Raw genomic sequence first — 21,679 nt, 5'->3', positions numbered from 1 at the left:
TTCTGCTGTACGCGGACGACGCAGTTCTTTTATCCCGAACCCCGATAGGCCTTCAGCGGTTGATCGATGGGTCAGTTAATTTTGTTAATTGAAGAAAGCTCGTGATTAATAAGGCTAAAACATACACAATGGCCTGTGGCCCCAAATCAAGGGATATGAAATCCTTTTTTATAGACGGAAAGAAAATTCAGAACATTGATACTTTCTTTTATTTGATGTTATTGTTCGCCGGTGATCGCAAATGGGTGAATGAAATGTCAAATGTTTGGGCTAAAATGACAAAAAGTGTGTATGGGGTTTTTAGGTTCGCATCTAAGTTGGGAGATCGCTGCATCAAAAATATGACTGATATCTATAAAGCTAGATGTACATCAATCGCATTATATGGTGCAGGGGCCTGGGGTCATCAGTCTAGCCAGGATTTGCAAATTGAGGAAAATTCTTTTTTTTTAAAAACGTTTATGTCTGCCTGCCTCAGCATCGTCTGAACTGATTAATTGTGAGGTAGGGCTCAATTATTTGTCAGACCAAATTGCACTTAGACCCCTACTATTGTGAAGGCCAATATGGGCAAAGGATGCTACTATCTTTACAAAAACTATCATCAAGGATTGCCTGCGATTGGACAATTGTCTTAAGATCCCTTGGCTTAAATATATGGACATGGTTTATAGAGATATATTCAGCATGCCAATCGTGGAGAATCCAAATGTTGCAGCGGGATTGGCTAAACAAGAGTTAAAGAATATTTTCTTGTACCATAAGAGGGAGAATAGGCCGAGTACTGTAGAGATGCAACCCACATATCAGCTTTACAACCAGCATATAGAGATTGATGGTTGCCGAGGCTATTTAACTTTAGTTACAAGACCATCTCATCGATTTGTCTTAACAAGGAAGAGACTTGGTCTTGTCCATCACCTAGTAAAATGCCCCATTATGAAATAGAGATCAGCCTCTCCGTGCCCATGTGATGAGCACACTAAAAAGAGCACATTGCACTTTTTACTTTTATGCGATTTGCATTTGAATTTTAGAATTTCCTACCTCAAACCACTGTTTAAGAAATATAATGTTGAAGGTATTAATGCTGCTACGAGTCTATTGTTTACATTAAGACAGCCCAAGATCTGTTTTTATACTGCTACATACAATTTAAAATCAATTCACGCCAGGAAAAGTATGGTGTATTAATGATATTATACTGTGATACTATTTTTAAAAACCCGCCCACTTGAAACCATTGTGTAGGGCCAAGATCATTATTGCTGTTATGTGCTTATGTCTACATCAAGAGAGCCCTTAATTAGATTTTAATATTTGTGTATGTATATCTGCTTTTATGGTTGACATTTCTTAACCGAAATTCAGCATTTTTTCTTTTATCATAATTTTGACATTTGATTCTGACCATTAATGGTCTTCTGCTCCTGTATGGGCAGCCCAAACATGAAGTTTCTAACTGACTGGTTCGGGACACTCACGTGGCACACACATCCCAAAAGCATCTTTTGTTGCAGGTGTTTAGTTTTGTACTTGTAGTCAAGTCACCAGAAATTGTGCTAATTTAAGATCTGTGCACGCCTGACAATATGTGCAGCTCTCCTAAGAGGCAGTATTAGGTGAACACACCGCTCCAGGCATCGGTGGTACTATACAGCGCCATGACTAGAGTTCCATATAGAGGATCGCCAAAAAATGAAGACAACCATAATGGCCTAAGTGGCAAGTCATGTACCATTCACAATAAAAAAAAACAAGCATTGGAAATGCAATAGGTCTCGCATTAGAAAAGTTAGAGCTATTGGTCTTGTAAATGACAAATATTTTATTTATTTGTTGGTTTTTAAAACAGCTAAATTGATAGCTTTGTCATTTACAATGTCAATAGTTATAACTTTTGCGAATGTGACACCTATAGCATTTGGAATGCAACACTGAAGAGAGGGTGCTGCCACAGCACTTAGTCATTCAAACTAAAACCTCCCTCCTCTAGATTTTCTTGGTGTGTTTGGACCATGGAGGCTGCGAGCATTAGAGGTTCCGGCACTGTGGCGGTAGTGTGTGTGTGTGTTTGTGTGTGTGAGGGTCTCTGTTTACATTTAGAGCTGAGCATAGGTATATAACCACGTCCCGCCTCACGGGGTTCACCGGTGGCCTACAAGTTGGAGACCCCCGGGTGAAATGCGCAGGGCCGGTGGCTCCCCGGATACATATTTTGGCACCTGTAAGAAGTGGTGGACGGAGGAAGTGGGAGAGTGGTGGGGGGAGGGCGGGATCAAGAGGGGAGGCTAGAGAATGGAAGATATCTGGTGACAAGCTCCTGATCAGCTGCGAATTTGTGCTGATAAAATGTGTTTTCATGTTACAGCTATAGAGATGCATCTGCTCTCGCGCGCGCTTGTCCACATGACACGTCTGCTAGGATCACACCCCCTTTTTGCTATGTGCAACGGAATCCAACAATTCGACCGTTGCTGCTCCACTCAGTTTGCACTGAGCCCAGCAACTTAAACCTAACTTTGGCCACATTATGTCTAATTTGCTTATTTGCTGCTTTTTGCACCGTCTCAATAAACGTGTCGCTACTTCGAATGAAAAAAAGACTCATCTTTTATAAAAAGTCAACAAAAACACCAACATCGCTGGATACATAAGAAAATGGAATACTGTATTTGATTTAGAAAGGTCTTTTTACATATAGATAAACACGCAAGTTAAGGAAACAATGGCCAGTGCCCGAGGGAGCTTAGCGGGGGCCATAAGCTGCTATCAGATTCTCAGCAGAGCCTTTGCATAAAATGACTACAGCTGGCTCCTAAGCTCTCCAGAGCCCGGGGGCTCCTGGGCCCCCGGGGGCGGACAGTCAGGTTTGTCTGGGAACGGTAAGTGCGGGAGAGAGCGAGCGACGAGTGGGCATAGTGGAAGAAGTGGGGGGATGAAACAAAGAAAGAGAGAAGGGGCGAGAGGAAGAGGAAGGATAGAACGATGAGAGATGGAGAGAGGGGAAAAGAAATCGAGAGAAATAGAAGAGAGACGAGGGAGAAAACAGATGCTCACAGACGGAGAAACAGCACGAGAGGGGTTGTGTGGAGATATAGAGAGAGAAATAAAAAATGGGAGAAGCTAGGAGAGAGAAATGAAATGAAAAAAAAAGGGAGGCTGAAAAAATAACACGGCCTTGTGGCCGTGAGAGAGAGGGGAGCTGCTGGCGGCTGGGGAGGGGGAGGAGAAATGCGAGCAAAATAACACGGCCTGGCGGCCGTGAGAGAGAGGGGAGGTGCTGGCGGCCGGGGAGGGGGAGGAGAAATGCAAGCAAGGCTCTGTGAAATGCGAGCAAAATAACACGGCCTGGCGGCCGTGAGAGAGAGGGGAGGTGCTGGCGGCCGGGGAGGGGGAGGAGAAATGCAAGCAAGGCTTTGTGAAATGCGAGCGGCCGTAAGAGAGAGGGGAGGTGCTGGTGGCTCGGGAGGGGAACAGATGGCAAAGACTGGCGATTTGATGCTGTGCACGCGCATTTTACCTCATTGCGCTTGCGCATTGAGCTAATAGCGCACATGCACTTCATCAAATCGCCAGTCTAGTTAAAGTCTGTTTAAGCCCCTATAGTCTCGCTCCGCTCAATGCGCATGCGCATGGAGAGGCGAGACCTAAAAAGGAAACGGACTATGACAGAATAAGAACATGGGGCCTGTGAAAGGGAATAAGAATGTCGGATTAAGTGTGACATGTTTGACCCCAACTGTCAACTCAACCCCCACATTTATTTATGAAATTTAATAAAGTGCGAACAAATGCCCATAGGCGTCTCGGCGCTGCAATATCTGCATCGGAATATCCACTGGGTACGTATGATCGAGGAAAAAAATTACTGGTTAAACAGCCAGGTTTTTAGCTGTTTACAAAAGGACCAAAGAGAGGGGCATGTCCGGATTGACTGAGGTAAAGAGTTCCACAGTTTAGGGGCTGAGACCAGGAACTGACGATCTCCCCAGGAGACGGTCTTGGTACGGGGCACCACTAGGTAATAATGAGTGGAGGATCGCAGTTCCCTTGTGGGATGATAGAGAATCAGTTGGGACCTTGTGCTAGTCCGGGATTCCAAAGTTTACAGCACTTGGGGAACCTGTAGTGAGGTTCCGTGACAATTGTAAGTGGTGTTTTCGACTCGTACGAATATGGTCGAGTCTGGTATCTAAGAACCGCAAATGACGAGTTTAGTAAGTGTGCGCAGTTTCGCTGTGCTAACTTAAACCGTTCGTTTGTTATGTGGGTTTTTCATCTGTACCCACGGGTTCCATCTTAGATACGGCATCCATTTTGTCTCTTGCCCTCAAGTAGCCAGCGAACGGACGCTGTCCGCTTCGCGACCCTGGGACTCCCAAGATATTTGCGGAAGACACATGTCCTTTGTAAGTGTCTTTATGACGAGGGGGATGTTACTGTAAGGCAGATGGCGCCGCTCGAGGCTCATCTTGCTGCACGGACTTATTGTCTCAGCCGTGCATCTCATTAGGCACGTCCCTTTGATGCCTGTATCTCGTGTTTCCCGATACCTCCCCTTTTACACCCTTTCCGATCTCCCCACTGTCTCCGTCTTCCTCCACACCTGTTCTTGTTCCTACTTCGATCTGTTTATTATCGATTGGAATGCACTAATGTTGGGAAGATGGGTTTTTACAGTTGGGAACCGCCAAATGTTTCCGCACTTATGATCCGGACCTTGTGTGTTTCAAAGTGACCAAAGCGACCCCTCTGGGGGATAATGGTGGGAACCGGGTTGTAAACTTTTGTGTATCATGTTGTCTTATGGGTAAAAACTGTATAAAAGGAGCGATCCACAAAACCAATTTGAAGCAGTCTCCCCGAATTACACTCGATGTACTTCCTGTGATATCTGTGTTCCCTGCAGCAAATAAACCTTGAATCTTTGACGTCGAAGGAAGTGTCCCGTGTCTCTGTGATTCGTACGCCGGAGCAGGTTACCCACGAAGGTTTCAGGTGTTGTGCCCTGGCACCGCTGGGTCCTACAGAACCCAGTCCTTCAGTTGGCGCCCAACGTAGGGCTGCATCAGTGGTACCGGTCCAAGCCCGACGATCGTGAGGAACTTCGGGTGAAATCTCCGAGGGAAGGTGCACTCCGCTTCATCGATCCTGTTGTCGAAACAAGTGGCCCGAAGACTTTTCCCGCGAAGATTCCCGCCTCCTGACGGCTGCGACGGACTGCTGCCCTGACTGTAGACCTGTTTTGGCGCCTGGCGTAGACCTTGGTAGAGCGAGACGATAGACGGGCCTTCCTGGTGACGCCATTGATCTTTGAGTTAAGTATTTGTGGGTCGCTCCCAGAGTTCTTGGTTGTTGACACTTTAGCGAGTGTTTTTGTTGTTAACGCTGTGTGAGTGTTTTTGTCGGTGACACTTTGCTATCGTGCTTTGTTGTATTGTTTGACGACTGCAGCCGCCAAAAACCGAGGGTTTTTTTTTTTTTTGCTGGGACTTGGTAAATCCCGTAACCCTTGAAGTTTGTGAAACTCGGCTAGTGTGCAAGATGCCTGGTCGCAGTACTTTGTTTAGTTGTTTCAGACCTTGTGGTACGGATTCCCGACTGGAGGACTCGTGTCCGATACCTCCGGTTGGAACTCCCACTTATGAACTATATAGTAAGCATGGGCTAGGCCCGATTACCTTTAATGATTATTGGATTAAATACACGAAGAAGGACGGTGACCTTCGTTGGCCACCACATGGTAGCTTCGAGGCCCCGATCTTAGATAATTTAGAGATCAAACTGTTCGAAAGAAAATCAAGGCCGGCCATGTTTGATGCCTTTCGGTTGTGGCGCAAAGAAGCCCGACAGAAGGAAATCAGACAGAATAAACGTAATCAGCGAGATAATGTTGCTACCATAGTGAAGAAAGCAGAGCAGTTTCAGCGTAATAAGGAGGATAAGGATAAGGAAGTGTTTGACAGACTACAGCGTATGACCGTAGATAAATGTTATCCCGCTTTGCCTACGGAGTCGGAAAAGAAGGAAGAGCCAGTTGAGAATCCTTTAATGTCTTATCTCATGAAGTCGCCACCTCCGTACGTACAGGGTACCGCAGCTGCAGCTCCTGTGGTTCCTGCCGTACCTATTCTTCCGCCTATTCTTCCCCCGCCTGTTCCTCAGCCTGTTCCTCAGCCTGCACCCGCTCTTCCGACTGTTCCTGCTCCTTTGCCTGTTTCTATCCCTACTGCTCCTCCACTTCCACATACTCCTGCTCCCGCTGCTGCTCCTGTTTTGTTAACTCCTGCTGTTGCTACTGTTTCTACTCCTTCACTTGTTAGTCCTGTGTCCTATACTTCTCCCTCGACTCGTTCTCGCACTACTCCTCTAGCGGCTAGCTTCTTTCATTCGCTTGGACCTGTTCATGGGTCCGCTAGCTCCGATGGTCCTCAGAGACGTAGTCAGCTTCCTGGAAACAGAGAACGTGTTGCGCTATATAATATGGCGATGGGTTGGATGGTAAACCCTCTTAGAAATCCGCCCCGTGTTGTACTCGAAACATTTTGTCAATTCAATATACCCACCCAAAGATACGTGTTTGATGAAATGTGTAAGTTCCTTCGCGATCAGATATCGGCTGATGCGCCTGACGAGGTGCTGGCTGCTTTGTCTGATCTTCAGCTTCAGTTCTCAAATGGACTGATAGTGGATACTAATGTTCGACGTGCTATTGAGCGGTTGCTATCTTTTCGCCCCGCTCCGATCCCTCATGCATTGTTTGTCGAGGATGTTGAACCACAGCCAGACGAGTCTGGCCAATATCCCATGCGCGAAGTTCCACCGGTTTGGATACCACCTAATCCTAATGCTCAACCTCCGACGACAGTGGGGCATTTTCAGAGAATATGGATACATCTTCCATGGAAACGCTCGGAAGTGTTACAGGTGAAGCAATCTTTGCCTGACCCTCGCAAAAATCCTACAGGGTATTACAAGGAATTATCGCAGCTCGTGGATGCTACGGTAATGAATCTCGCCGATATTGACATGTTGTTCGGCAATGTTGTACCGCAACCGGTATGGGCTAAGATTCGTCATGAAAACCATCCGAATGAATTAGGTGGTGCTTGGGCTGCCATTGTAGCGGCAGATGCCGGACAAACGGCTGCTGCTAAACCCGACCAGCTGATTGTTGATCTTCCTCAACGAATAATAACATTAATGAAAACTCTTATGCCAGCTATGAGGGTAAATTGGGATAAATTGTCAGCTTGTAAGCAAAAGAAGGACAAGAGTGTTTCCGACTTCTTTACGAGGTTCGAGGAAGCATTCATTGACCATAGCGGACAGGATATGGGTACCGAGGGTGGTCAGCGATTGTTTGTGGATAAATTTGTTTCAAACTTATTGCCCGATTTGAGCAGTAAATTAAAGAATTCGGAAAGTGCATGGGCCGTTTCTACTTCAGCTCAGATATTGGCTACAGCACAATATTATGAGAATAGAGAGAAAGAGGAGAACGACCGTGCTGATAAAAAGACAAAAGAACTAAAAACTAAAGTGTTGCTTCAACAAGCATATCCTCCGCGTTCAAATCAGAATGCATCCCAACAGAATAGGTCGCAGTCGCAATCGAATCGATCACAGCCACGTAATGATTCCTCCTCCCAAAGGTCATCGTTAGGGTACAATCAATGTGCTTATTGCAGACAGGAGGGACACATTAAATTCAATTGCCCTGTTTTGAATGAACGTAATAGTGGTAACTCATTTAGAGGAGGTCGTGGTGGTTCGCAGCAGGCATCACGTGGTAGAGGTCGTGGTGCTCAGAATGATCGTTCTGATAACTCCTCTAATAATAATAATTGTTTCGATCAACGTGGATCATCGCAAGGACGATCTGCGCAGTACAATGTAGACGACTATTACGTCGATCAGGGAACTGACGACAGTAATTACTAGGACAGCCAAAGACAAGGAGAGGGAGTGGTATCAGTTCCGGTTGATCAGAGAGGGCCTTACGTCGCAGTTGCTACATCGGGCGTCGTTGAGCCTTTTCTGTTGGACACTGGTGCAGCGAAAAGTTCCATTCAGCATTCGAAACTCCCTGGCGCACCTTTGTCTGGCTTAACAAATGTTTCCGTTGGATTCTCTGGCGCCCCCGTTAGCAATCCAGTTTCGCGCCCTTTGCCCCTTACAATTGGGCCACATAAGCTTCAGGCTCCGTTAATTTTGACTACTGGTTGTGGTGAAAACCTTTTGGGCCTGGATTTGCTTAAACGTTTGTATGCAACTCTGTATTGTTCTCCTGCGGGTGTAAAGCTTACGTTAGGAGAAAGGGTTGTCTCTCCCATGTACTTGTCTCTCGACAAGCTCCCACCGGAATTGAGTTCTCTTCCTGCGTCTTTGTGGGCAACGGGTCCGAATGACGTGGGCCTACTTGATATCTCGCCCTATGTTGTTCAGTTGAAATCTAATGTGCGATTGCCACGTATTCCCCAATATCGTATCTCCCTTGATGGTGAACGAGCATTGTTAGCGATCATTTATGATCTGATCGAGAAAGATGTTATTGAAGAGACTCGGGGAAACGTGTGCAACAGCCCTGTGCTGCCCATTCTTAAACGTACGGATCCTTCCAAACCGCCTGTTTATCGTTTTGTTATCGATTTACGGGAAGTGAATAAAATTGTGGTTCCTCAATTCCCTGTTGTGCCTGACATCACGGCGCTACTGACTCTGATTCCAGCTTCTGCATTGTGGTTTTCGGTGATTGACTTGAAAAATGCGTTTTTCAGCATCCCGATTGCCGAAGAGAGCAGGGACCTTTTCGGTTTCTCTCTCGGTGGACGCAGCTTCCGGTTCAAACGCGCTCCTCAGGGCTACTGTGAAAGTCCATCGATTTACAGTCAAGCCTTGAAGGGTCAACTGGATGCGTTTAGGTTGCCGGTTGGTGCGGCCTTAATCCAATACGTCGACGACTTATTGGTGGCTGCCGATACTCAGGACATTTGCAAAATTGCTACAGTGTCGTTGCTGCAACATCTCTGTGAGTTGAATCACAAGGTGTCACCTACTAAACTCCAATATTGTTGTCAAGAAGTAACCTATCTAGGTCACTTATTGTCAAAGGAGGGAAGGAGGTTGACCCCAGAGAGAATTGCAGCGATTGCGCGAATGGCTGTGCCAAAAACCCAAAGAGATGTGCGTGCCTTTCTAGGTATCACGTCGTACTGCAGGCAATGGATTCCTAATTTTTCATTGCTAGCGAAACCATTGGTGGCTCTTACGTGCAAGGATGTTACAACTCCTTTACCATGGACGGAAGAATGTCAGAAAAGTTTTTCTGAACTGCGTGATTCATTGTGTTCGGCTCCTGTGTTAGGTACTCCTGACTATAGCAAGCCGTTTACATTATATGTTCACGAGAGAGAAGGATGTGCTTTGAGTGTCTTAACGCAACCTTTTGGTGGTAAGCAACGTCCATGTGCATATTTTTCCTCGACCTTGGACCCAGTAGCTAGAGCATTGCCGAGTTGTTTACGAGCAACAGCGGCAGCTGCGGTCTCCATCCGACAATCAGCAGGATTGGTCATGGATAATATGCTTACGGTGATGGTTCCGCATGCAGTCGATACTCTTTTGAATCGTACGAAAACTCAGCACTTGACGAGTGCGAGGTTGTCTGGGTACGAGTTGACGTTGTTGGCAAGCCACATTCAGATAAAACGTTGTAATGTTCTGAACCCGGCAACTTTGTTACCAATTAGCGCGGAGTCAGATGAAGTAGTAGAACATGACTGCTACTTGAGGACAGAGGAGGAAACAAAGGGTCGAGTGGACCTTAAAAACACCCCATTGGAAGATCCGGACGGTACACTGTATGTGGATGGGTCGTGTTTTAAGTTGCCAAATGGTGATGTGACTACTGCTTATGCTATTGTAACGTTGAATACTGTTGTTGAGACTGCAAGGTTGAATCAGAATTCTGCCCAAGCTGCAGAATTGATTGCTCTCACTAGAGCATGTGTGTTAGCAAAAGGGAAACGTGTGAATGTGTTTACCGACAGCCAATACGCATTTGGCGTCGCACACAGTTTTGGACGATTGTGGAGAGAGAGAGGTTTCTTGGCGTCGCATGGTACGAAGATTCAGCATGGACAGCTTGTGAATGATCTTTTGGATGCACTGACGTTGCCTAAGCAAGTAGCGATTGTTAAATGTAGTGCGCATCGTAAGGTGACGGATGATGTTGGTCGTGGTAATGCGTTTGCAGATGAGATTGCTAAGGAGACTGCCCGGAACCTTAGCACTCGAATGTATGTGACGAGTTCGGTTAGGTGGCCTACAGAATCGAGTATGTGTGAAGACACTATTGAGAGTGTGAAAGAAATTCAGAATGAGGCCACCGAGACTGAAAAGGCGAAGTGGAAAGAAAGTACGGGAAAGTTGGATACGAATGGTTGTTGGATTGATTTGTCGGATCAGAAAAGATGGTTGTTGCCCGATGCGTATGTGCTGGCCGTTGTGACAATGGCGCATGGGTTAGCACATATTAGCGCGAAAGGTATTTGTAAGTTGCTGTCTCCTGTATGGAAGAATGATGGTATCACGAAATGTGCTGAACGTCTGGTGAAGAATTGTATGGTGTGCATGATGTACAATCCTGGCAAAGGAACCCCAACTCCTCCTGCCAGTTTTGCTCCCCCTTCATGTCCCTTTGAGGTGATACAATTGGACTTCATCCATATGGAGCGATGCAATAACCTGAAATACGTTTTAGTCGTGGTTTGCGCATTCTCCCGATGGATCGAGGCCTATCCTCTCAAAGACAATACTGCTTTGTCTACTGCGAAAATCCTACTGAAGGAATATTTTCCTCGGTACGGAATGCCTAGAGTCGTGTGGTCAGATAACGGAAGTGAGTTTGTGGGTAGTGTGATGAAGAGTGTGTGTAAGGGCCTTGGAATTAATCAGAAATTCCATAGCGCCAATCATCCCCAGTCAGCTGGTTTGGTTGAAGGGTACAACGGCACCCTTAAACTAAAGCTAGCGAAGATTCAGGCTACGACTGGTCTTTCGTGGCCTGACGCTTTACCTTTAGCATTACTGTCAACTAGGGCGACTGTACACTCCCGAGTAGGGCTTAGTCCCTATGAAATAGTGTTCGGCCGTCCTGCGAATGTGTGGGGGGTTCCTAGGCCAGGAATGTTCTCTGATCTTGAGTATCCAATGTTGATCGATTATCTACATGACTTGACTGCTAAACTGAGGTTAATTCACCAACAGGTTTACGACGCATTGCCGACGCAGACGGAGGGTCCAGGTCACCCGCTCCAGCCCGGAGATTGGGTGGTGACGAGAAATTTTTCACGCAAGAATAACCTGGACCCGAGGTTTACTGGACCCTATCAGGTGCTCCTGGCCACGAGGACTGCCGTTTGTCTCGAGGGACGCAAGAATTGGGTGCATGCCACCCACGCCAAAAAGGTCCCTATCCCTTTGCCGGCAGATCCGTGGGTAAGGAAAGGCATTGCATCAACTGAAACCGAAGCATTGCCAGCGTTTGTACCTTTCAGCGACGCGCAGCCTGTTGGAGAATCCTCAGCGCAGCAGAAAGACTCTGTTGAACAATTGTCATCAAAGGACTCAAGACCAGAACACCCAACTGATCAGCAGGACGCTGTCTCTTCAACGGATCCTTTGTTCGACGAGCAGACACGTCCTGGGAAAACCCGATACTTTCTGCGATCTCGTACTAAGAACTAATAAAAGATCCTGCTTTGTTGTATTGACAACTGCATTATCCCGTTTTCCGTGATCAGTTTTGAACATTTATATTACTGTAATTATTCCTATATATATATATTAAGCTTCATTCCTTATACTTTTTGCTTCCACAGCTGAGAGACTTTGTTTTTTGCATATATATATACATATTGTGCATTGAAGGCCGTAGGGCCGCGCGCGTACTTCCTTCTGGATAGCAGATCTTGACGCTAGGTTAAGGGCCGTCGGTTCCTGGGAACTCCTAGGGATTGACTATTGCTACACAGAACAAAGTGCGTCAAGAAACGTTGCGGACGGTCATAGGGAATGGCATTCTCGAAGCTGAACGATTTGGAAGGAGCACAAGCTCATAGATTCAAGCTGCAACAGCTCAGTCGTACCAAATGTTTTATATTCCAACTGTTTGTATTGTTTTTGACTGCTTCTGCACTTTTGGCGGGTGGGGTGTATTACACGATGTCCTCCTTCTTACCTTCTGCTACACCTACTCCTACTTCTGACCCTAACCTTACCTCTACTGTTTCTCCTCATTCCTTTCATATGTTACCGGAACATGAGCAGGCTAGACGTGTAGAATTCCGCAACAATTCCTTCATTCAGCTCCTTCATCAGCATCAGTTAGTGGTTAACACTACTAATTGTTGGGTGTGTGGGTTGATGCCACATACTACGGATAAGGGAATTCCATATCTGGTGTTACCATATAGTTCCCAAGGGTCCGCTCGAGCATTTCAAACAATGTTTCGAAGCGCACTGGGTTTCCACCCCATTCGAGAACCACGTTCTCCCTACTCTGGTCCTACCTCGTATCAAAAACCTTTGTCAATAGCAATAGAGGATTTAGATAGCGATATCTATGATCCCTCGCGTATTCCCGAAGAAGAGGTACAAGCCTATAGGGTCCTAAGTAGAGGTGAATATAGTGCGTTCACTAGCGAAAAGCAGCTTAAAAGCTCGCCTCCAATATGGGTCGTACCCCACACTGGTAATTTTTGTCTTATGGGTCGTGGCCGAAGATCACAAGCCCGACTTGGAGCAAGTGCTTGCACTGAAAATTACATTCTGCCAATGTTCTCGTCCCCTGTGTTTCTGGCTGCCAAGGGTACATACTTTATCTGCTATGATCGTGCATATGCATGGTTGCCCGCTGACTTCATGGGCTCATGCTTCATTGCAAATCTGTTGCCTCCGACGTTCACTATAGATGCCGATTATCACAAGACTAGAGTTGTGCGAGGCGTAATTAGCGAAGAGGATACTGCCGGTCAAGAGGCAGGAGACTTTTTCAAGGGTTTCCTCCCGTTTTGGGGACCTATGGTTAATAGTAGGAACCTGAGACAGTTGACTCGAGTGGTAGAATCGACAGCTAATATTATTGCCAGTGCCCTTGGTAATATCACCACTGAACTTCAGGCGGAGAGACTTATGACGTTACAAAACCGTATGGTTTTAGATGTCATCCTAGCAGATCGAGGTGGGGTATGTAAGGTGATCCATTCGAGCTGCTGCATTTTCATTCCGGATAACGCTCCGACTGTTTATCAAGCCATCTCGAGGTTACATAAGATCTCCGAATCCATACACGTGGATGTAGGGGATTGGACGTTACTTGGATGGTTTTGGGGCCTGATGTCGACTTGGGGTTGGAAGATTCTGATGATCATCGGAGTCGTTGTGGTGTTCCTGTTCACGTGTTGCCTTTGTGTACAGTGCGGTCCTGCCTTATGTGGCCTCTGTGCTACAACGTGTATGAGACAGCCACCTGTTACCAAGGGGACTCGATTGGACAGAGCTATGCTACAGCAACATCTCGATGGTCTGATGAATATCGAATATGATTCCGACTAGTGCTTGCCTACATGAGGGCAAAAGGAGCGTCTGAGGTTCCGTGACAATTGTAAGTGGTGTTTTCGACTCGTACGAATATGGTCGAGTCTGGTATCTAAGAACCGCAAATGACGAGTTTAGTAAGTGTGCGCAGTTTCGCTGTGCTAACTTAAACCGTTCGTTTGTTATGTGGGTTTTTCATCTGTACCCACGGGTTCCATCTTAGATACGGCATCCATTTTGTCTCTTGCCCTCAAGTAGCCAGCGAACGGACGCTGTCCGCTTCGCGACCCTGGGACTCCCAAGATATTTGCGGAAGACACATGTCCTTTGTAAGTGTCTTTATGACGAGGGGGATGTTACTGTAAGGCAGATGGCGCCGCTCGAGGCTCATCTTGCTGCACGGACTTATTGTCTCAGCCGTGCATCTCATTAGGCACGTCCCTTTGATGCCTGTATCTCGTGTTTCCCGATACCTCCCCTTTTACACCCTTTCCGATCTCCCCACTGTCTCCGTCTTCCTCCACACCTGTTCTTGTTCCTACTTCGATCTGTTTATTATCGATTGGAATGCACTAATGTTGGGAAGATGGGTTTTTACAGTTGGGAACCGCCAAATGTTTCCGCACTTATGATCCGGACCTTGTGTGTTTCAAAGTGACCAAAGCGACCCCTCTGGGGGATAATGGTGGGAACCGGGTTGTAAACTTTTGTGTATCATGTTGTCTTATGGGTAAAAACTGTATAAAAGGAGCGATCCACAAAACCAATTTGAAGCAGTCTCCCCGAATTACACTCGATGTACTTCCTGTGATATCTGTGTTCCCTGCAGCAAATAAACCTTGAATCTTTGACGTCGAAGGAAGTGTCCCGTGTCTCTGTGATTCGTACGCCGGAGCAGGTTACCCACGAAGGTTTCAGGTGTTGTGCCCTGGCACCGCTGGTTCCTACAGAACCCAGTCCTTCAGTAGTACCATACTGGAAATGCAAAATTACAAGTTCCAAAATGTAATGGACTGTTGACTGAAAGTTTGGTGCTCTTGTAGAAATTGCGAGACTCTATTGCCACTTGGCAGCGACCAATCATGCAGCGTCAGCTGAGTTACATTAAAATTCAGAAGGATACTGCTGCCGAACTCTGAAAGGCAGGACCTGCATCACAATTGCCCATGCCTAACAAACAAGCCCAAAAAGTACTGAGAAAATAACAAAGTAGGTGAGGAGGTCAGTCAAAACAAGGCCAGTGTGCCTGACATTATGGCAACCATGAGGCCTAGTGCGGACATCTGGACAATTCTAACCCATTGTGTCAGCAGGAGTGAGATGCTTTTCTAGAGCTCTCTAACTACAGTCACACGATCTGAAGTTATAGTTAGTGAGTGAGGTGGGTTAAGACGTGGCTGGTGGTCATGCTGTTCAAGCCAGGTGTTGTAATCGTATGGCATTGAGAGGGCGCTTTCAGGCATGCACAAGCAAAAGGGAGAACGCTGCTGTCGTATGGCTTTTTGACGTCACAAAACACAACTTGCAATCATAACCTTTACACATAGATGACAGAGCTACAAGCAATGCTTTAGAAATAGAAGAAAGACTTCCTTGAACCTTTAACGAGACCACCTACCACGCAAGACAAAATTACAATTATTTTAAAGAATGCGAGTTATGAACATTTTCAAACTGGAAATTTGAAATATATTCTGTATGATGCAAACTCCTTTATTTTCCAATTTAGTTTCCCCGCTAGAATTATTTCTTGTACTACAATAGTACTACTTTATAAAGCAGACACTTAATTTACAATATGCTTTTTGGAGTAATCATAATCATATATAACGCTTACTGGTATCAGGGTCCGAGGCACTCGCACGGGGGAAACAAAGACAAACTCTACAGATGAACGCTTACAAGACGAAACAATTACACATAAGCACTTCAAAGAGCCAGCACTGACGAGCTGCAGCGATGGCAGAAAGTAAAGAATAAAACAAAGTTGTTCTTCCACACAACAGCTGAAGAAGCAAAGCATAGAGAAACAGTACTTTACCTGTGCGCTTCACCCTTGAACGGAAGTGACGTACCGGCAAAGACAATGAATTCGGAGGCAGCAAAGAAGAAAGACAGTGGAGTGAACCAATAGTAAGCAGCAGGTGGTGAAAAAAGTCACAGCATTGATCACAGCAGGTCTTGCATACAGTGCATGCGCGCTGTAGCTCGGCCTAAATAAAGATATAAGGTTCTTGCAATATAAGAATTGACATAAAATCATCCGTACCAAATATTTATTTGAATCTCACTGATTTGCACTTTTTTTTATAAAATGTATTGCTTTATACAGATATAGTGAGGTTCTTTGAACATTTTCTTGTTATTTGTGCAGTTTGCTTGTTACTTTCAAATTACACCACTGCAATTACTTTTCAGCAAAACGTAGAGCTTGACTTTGTGGTGCAATGCATCTAAACTTTCACTGCAGCATGAACGGGGACCTCTTATTACGCCTGACAATTTATATTCATGGTGGCTATGCATCTGCACATTTGTAATCACATGGGCTTATTGTCTTCACATCTGCTTAGCCATCATTGTGTATTTGATTAATTTTTGTTTCAGAACTCTTTTCACTTGCCTTTCCACCCTTTGGGTAAAGTTCATAAAGTGTCTAAGTTCCGTGTTTTTCATAACAATTCTGTCCTTGCTTCTTACCCACCTGTAAAATGGTACTGTTATTAATTAAATATCCATTCTTTGAGAAACAGTTCCACCCTTGCTCCCTCCTCCTTCCCGGGCACCCACACTATTCACAAGTTATTCCTCAGACATCTTCCTTCAAGATCCAGTAACTTCTTCTGCACAATAGTGTTGCCCTTCTGAATATTGTACTCTCTGTCAAACAGGTTCTTTGTCTTCAACTTTACTGATGTTAATGACTGCTAATTCTGTGCCACTTTTTTGCAATTTACTCACACATTTTTTTGGAGTGAATTGACTTCTTTTTTGCATGCTGCTGTTTGTGTTCTGTTACACCTACGCAAATTCCATCCTTGTATCTGTTTTGGATACATGGGTGCATTTTGCAGAGAGAAACTAGCGCTAAATGCTGCAATATGTTGGGAGAAAACCCTGCCTCAAGTGCACATTTAAGGAGCGTGAGCAGCTGATCACACTTGCTATTTCATGTTCTGTTGCATTTACAGCTATTTCTTAGTGCAAATGCATCCTCGTATTTATCTTGGTGGGGAGGAATTTTGCACTATGAAATTGGCCGTCAATGCTGAATTACTCTTCTTGCATAATTCTGTGTAATCTCATGGAATTTGTAGGTTATTCTGGAATTTTTAGGTAATTCCACATGATTTCACTACACAATGTTTCTCCTTCAAGAGCGGATACAAGTAGATAATTTAAGTTATCTCTAGAACTCCCCCAACGAGGTTGAGCCCGCCCCAGTAGAGAATTATATGGAATAAGATATTAAGCCTAAAATGAAGCATGCCTCAAAATGTGGGTGACGGTTTTATCTTTAAACAGAAGGATTCCTTGTAAGGGGACATTTTTCTCTCATGCAGTTATACATAAAAGTGTGAAGGTTCCTTTAGAAGAGGCTTCGTTCTTCGTCTTTCTTTATGATCCCTATCAGGAGTGGCTGTTGGTAGGCAGTGGCAGCTCGCCTGCTAAGGTGGGGGAGCCTCGCCTCCCCTGAGAAATCAAATACGGAAAAATAAAATGATAATAACGTAATGTTATTATCATTTTATTTGAGTGTACTGGCTCAGTTGGTTAGGGTTGGGACTGGGCTGTTTCGAGGTTGGGGGAGGAGTGGTTGGCACTTCCTAAGTGTGCATGACATTTTGGCCGGCCGTCTCAGGGAAAATTTCATGCACACTTTGCATGCTCTCCACCCAGGCTGCATTACAGGTGGAGAACATGCCCAGCCTCCCAGGCCTTGTCTGAGCGCAGATTAAAGGCACCCAGACCAATCACAGTGCTGCTGTAAGGCAGCATTGTGATTGGTCAAGGGAGTCTACGAGGCTGCGTGCTTCCTGCTGCCACGGGAGAGGAAGATGGAGGAGAGGCTGGCTGGCTGCATTCAGGTATGTTTTTTTTTGTATTCTCTCTTCCCTCCCCCTCCACTTTCCACCTCCTCACACCCACATCCTCACACCCACATGCCCATTCGGTAGCAGCATCTACTGCAGTCACGTGCAGAATGCTCCCACCTTTTTGTGCCTCCCTCATGCTTGGAGACAACCTTGTTGTGAGGACATTACTAGAGACAAGGGCTGAGTCTGGAAGGCAGCCTGAGAAGTACACATGAACTCAGAACCGGTCCAAAACAGTCCTGAAATAGCAGTCAAAGAATACACATTCTGACATCCTTTTATATATGTAGGAGCTGTTAACCAATTAGTTGTTCCACTTCACGGTTTTCTTTGGGTAAGAGGGAGGTGCTCCACAGAGTACCCAGGGGACTGCTCAACCATAGCTGCTGTCTGCCTGTCATCTAGTTTCTTAGAAGCGAGGGGACATCACCAGGAACCTGTTAATAAGAAGAGCTGAATTCTTGTTATTGAATGTCTGAATACTCCTGCCCCTGAGGAGGGGGGATGGAGTGAGCCGATCCCTGCAGGAGAAGCCTGACTACTGGTGGCCCCGGTGCTTTGGGTCCATCCAACAGTAATGGCGGGGTGTTGGTTCAGATCTGGTGACCATTGCTTAGGATTTGCAGCACTGCTGAAGTGTGCCCGTCGGACTTTGTGTCGCAAACGTGGCACTTGTCTGAGTGTACCTGAGCAGTCTGTGCTTCTGAAGATGAAACGTGTGAAGCAGTGTACTGGAATGGACTGCTTTTGTGGCCATCCCTGGCATGGGCCAATCATGTACAGTGTGTACCTCTAGGCTGTGTGTTGGACAAGTGAGTGGCTGTCCGTTGCACTATTCCAGAAGCGTACCTGAGCGGACAAAGTTGCCCCTACTGTACTGTGCCTCAAAACAACATGGCGGCCAATCACAGAGATGTGCCTGGATGAGGACTGCACCAGCATATCTACCCAGAGAGGGATGAGCTGCCTAGAAGGGGGCCATGGCCTGGAGACAGCCACTCTTGCCCTTCGGAACACTGTTGTGTCGCCCGTATCGGCTCACCCGGATTGGAGAAGCCACCAGGCCTGACTGCAGCTTTGTCACCCTCCTCCCCCATAATTAAATTGATCACCACCCTCCCCCCATTGAGGGAGGTTATGGAATAAAGCATGGGAGGCTGGTGAGAGTCCTGCTGTGGAGCTAAACTGAGTGAGAGACACCGAGTGCTTGCTATTACCTCATAAGAATGTTAACCAAAAGCGGGGAACGCTGCTCCTGCACTCTTTATGACAGTGTGTAGTGTTGAGTTACAGTGTAATGAAATGTTTTTCTTTTAAAAGCTAAGGTTGGGCTGGACAATGACGTCATGTTGGGTGTCTTTTGAGTGCTGAGCCTGTTGTAACTTCACACTAACCTCCCCGAGAAGCTTCTGACTACTTGCCATCGCAAACACTGAATCTCAAATGAGGAATAGGTGATATATGTCCCAGTTTGTAGTAGTGTGCACAATGTGCGTAATTTGCTTTGAGTGATTATGTAAAACTCAAGATAAATTCTAAGTTGCATAATTTGCTTTTGCGTAATTATGTAAAATTGGGGAAACATTCTTATTTGCGTGTAATTCCATGAAATACAAAACTGCCATTTGACGCTGTTTTTAGTACAACATGGTTTGGACACAAGGATGCATTTTGTGCTTTAAAAAAGCGTGCAAAAAATACAAAAGTATGACAGCTGCCATGTGTTTGCTGTAAGTCTTTAGTTTGAACTGTGATTTCATAATAAATATTTAGTTAGAACATAATTATGCAAAGTGGCACAATAGCGTGATTTCAGGAAGTTTGCGTATCAATAGTAACACAGAAGTGCTGAAATTACATTCATTACACCAGCATAATACAAATTTCGCCCGAGCCTACCAGTTTGCCCACCATAGTAAGACATCAGAGACAAACAACCCCAACCTGCACAACTGTGGTCTAACCCCACAGAACTGAGTTCTTGTAACCCCTGCTTGCCCTGTGGCCACCTGAATGCTGTTTGACATCTAGATAATTAGCGAAATTTGCTTTTCTAGAGATTAAATTCAGGGGTCATTAGTGTTTAACCATCAATAGATTAAACAAGCATTTACAATGCAATAGGTTTTGCAGCATTAAAGTTAGAGTTACTGGCATTGTAAATGACAATGCTTTGCATACATTTTTTACTCAGCGCCACCACAGCATCACTCAGTGTCACCACAGCATCACTCAGCACCACCACAGCATCACTCAGCACACAACAATATCGCTCAGCGCCACCACAGCATCGCTCAGTGCCACCACAGTATCACTCAGCGCCACCACAGCATCACTCAGCGCAACCACAGCATCACTCAGCGCCACCACAGCATCACTCAGCACCACCACAGCATCACTCAGCAGCACCACAGCATCACTCAGCAGCATCACTCAGCAGCACCACAGCATCACTCAGCACACAACAATATCGCTCAGCACCACCACAGCATCGCTCAGTGCCACCACAGTATCACTCAGCGCCACCACAGCACCACTCAGCGCAACTACAGCATCACTCAGCGCCACCACAGCATCACTCAGCACCACCACAGCATCACTCAGCAGCACCACAGCATCACTCAGCAGCATCACTCAGCAGCACCACAGCATCACTCAGCACCACCACAGCATCAATCTGTGCAACCATTCGACAACAACTGGTTCAAATATGTTGTCTCAATGTTTCAAGCTTTATTACAAATGTCACAAAAAGATGTTAATATTTCACTTCTGTTCTTGTATTTTCGTCACAATAAAATACCCCGAACATAATCTTCACAAAAGTATTTACGAAAGTTTAAGCTATTGCCATTATAAATTACAATAACTTTATTTAAGTATTACTTATTTAAAAAAAATAAAAGCCATTGTTATCTGTAGTAGCAATACATGTAAGTCACGTAAATACAACACGTATTGCATTACAAATTCTATAGGTGTCAAATTTGCTGATGCAAGACGTCACACGCACCAGGCAGCTCTGTTGCAGAATGTGCTCAGGGTCTTTCAAATGCAATCAAAGAACATTAGTGACCCAAATAAGTGCCCATTGTTTGTTTAGAACAGACACAACTTACCACATAAAGGAGAGAACAAACAAAAAAGAAGAGACAGAGCGAGTATAGGGAGCACCAGACAACTTGGTAATCACTGGAGCAAGATGCACACATGCTAGCCAGTCCAATAACTGTCGCGTTTCTCCATCTTACAACGAGGACACGGACAGCGGGCGGGAGGGGAGGCGAAAACAAAGACACGGACAGTGGGTGGGAGGGGGCGAAAACAAAGACATGGACAGCGGGCGGGAGGGGGCGAAAACAAAGACAGAGACAGCGGGCGGGAGGGGGCGAAAACAAAGACACGGACAGCGGGCGGGAGGGGGCGAAAACAAAGACACAGACAGCGGGCGGGAGGGGGGGCGAAATTGGGCCAAATAGGGGTCCAATTGTGCTGCACATATCCTCTTGCATCCATACATCAAAGCATTTTAACATTTACGTATATTATATTATTACAGCATGTACCACGAGCCATTCTAGAAAATGTATTTATTTAATCAAACTATAATCAAAAATTAAGCTTGTCATAAAGAGTGAAAAAACACTTTATTCTTGTTGCTCAATCATTTGATGCCAAGGCGTTCGGTTTCCTATTTCGCCATGTACTCCAGCCTATTGGTCACAAACGGCCACCAGTCCTGAAGGTACATGAACAGCCAAATATGGTGGTATAATATTATCCTGACATATATCCTTTATGTTTCTAAAATTATGTTGTTGTGTTCCTATGATCAGATGTCAAAACGTTTGGGCCCATGTATAAAGGCCTCCTCAGGACAACAACATGGTCACGTGCCTACACATTTATTAAAATGAAAACAAAGAATAACATCACCAATGTTCGCATAGAGCTAAAATTACATTTACAAAACATGC

Source organism: Lissotriton vulgaris, chromosome 3_2, assembly GCF_964263255.1.
Source record: "Lissotriton vulgaris chromosome 3_2, aLisVul1.2, whole genome shotgun sequence".
Classification (NCBI taxonomy): Eukaryota; Metazoa; Chordata; class Amphibia; order Caudata; family Salamandridae; genus Lissotriton; species Lissotriton vulgaris.
The sequence above is the reverse complement of the archived record's forward strand: the minus strand, read 5'-3'. Positions refer to the sequence as shown.